This window comes from Castor canadensis, chromosome 1 (assembly GCF_047511655.1).
Source record: "Castor canadensis chromosome 1, mCasCan1.hap1v2, whole genome shotgun sequence".
NCBI lineage: Eukaryota > Metazoa > Chordata > Mammalia > Rodentia > Castoridae > Castor > Castor canadensis.
The window spans coordinates 163013513-163015307 of NC_133386.1; positions in this window are offsets into that span (position 1 = coordinate 163013513).

A 1795-nucleotide genomic window follows, 5' to 3' on the forward strand; every position below is an offset into this window, starting at 1 on the left:
CTCACATATGACTTCAAGGATGTCATGCCAGTACACCAGAGATAAGAACAAAGATCAAAACATGGTCTGAGACATGAACATCATCATGTACCCCAAATCCAAGCTCAGGCTTCCCCTTAAGTACTGAGCAAAAGTGGGAGTATAGTGCTGAGGTAATAGCTCATGCAGCTTGCATTTTGCCTCGTGAAATTTAATAACCCTCATTTCCTTTTCTCAAAACCTTGCTCTACAATTTGTGAATTGACATTGAGTTCACGGACCAAATTTCTACGAACAACAACATTTCTAAACAGAAAAACATCCTGAAATTCACAGAATATGATGATTTAGAACATTCTAGTAGAGAAAGTAATTATGAAGTGTTTTGGCAACTGCTAACTTTTAATGAATAAGCTTTGAAAATACATTCAGTTACTGTTGGATCTGGAGAGTGAAGGCAGATGGATCTCCCATCCTCTTCATGGAGAGCACTATCATTCCTGAATCCCGAGAAGGAATTGTAAATCTGCATTCCTGCATCTTTAGGAGTTCTAAATCTGCACTACTGCATCCTAAAGAGGAGATATAGGGTCTGATAGATCTGCCACTGGGCTGATGAGCAAAATGCTCTCAAGATTGTTTCCAGTCCCCCAACAAGGTGCAAACAAAGGAGTTCAACTAAAAAAGCCTGTGAATCCATGACCAATGAAAAGAGCCCACTTAACCCAGAGGTAAAACGTCCATAAAAGCCCCAGCCTTCACCTGAACAGCATGCTGCAGGTTTCTGACTATACTGCACTGCTCTAGCTGTAGCCTTTCTTTCTCTCTCAAAAATCATATTTCATATACTAGCTTTGGCTCACAAATCAATCAGCTGCCTCATGAGCCAGTTCCCTGGCTTGTGAAGGCAAGGAACTTCAACAATGTCCCACAATATTTCAAACCTGGACATAACATTTTGGCAACCTCATGAGGGGACATTTCTCCTGGACCAAGGTTGGTATTACTTGAATGCCAAACCACAGGGGCATGTCTAAGGTACAACTGTGAGTTCTGGTGCCCAGGTGGATTCTCCTGCTGGGGTAACCCCCTGCTGAGGACTAGCCAAAAGCAGACTTCCTTGCGCTGCTCACCCATCTCTGTTCCTGTCTTCCTGATGGACTTTCCCTTCATGGTATCAAACCAACAGCTCCAAGCCAACTTTGGCCTCATGGCGATTTTGGCTCTGGGGGTGATTTTGCTCCCTCCCTGTGGGCCAAGACCGAGCCAGGGGTTTATTTGGGTACGCCTTATGCTATGTTGGAGGAGACCTGATTGATTTTGGTATCTGACAACTTTTTGTCTTTTCCCACCTGTCAAATACCCCTTCTGCCTGAGGCAGTGATACGAGAGTGGAGATTCATGTGGCTAACAGTGTTCCAGTACCACTTAGTGGGAAAGACCTGGAGGCACACCTAATCATTAACCCCTCAGGCATGCATCCTGCCTCCAGGATCTGCCTTCCCATCCCTTACCTAAGATGTCAGGACACACCTTTTATCCCCACTAAAAGCAGTAGACATACTTTTACTCACATGCCCCCTCCACAGTCTCACTGCCTTGTCCTTCATCTCTGTCTGCCTTCCCTTCCCTGTGCTTAATGGGACCCTGGTCTCCCATGGAAAACTCATACCATGTATCTTATGACTTTCTTGAGTTACTCCCACACCTAGTTTGTCATGCCCCTCAGTCCACAGAAACTTTAAACCAGCTCCTGGACACTGGCAGAAGCAAAGATGCCTGCAGAAAACTGTGGCCATGCCACACACTCACACCC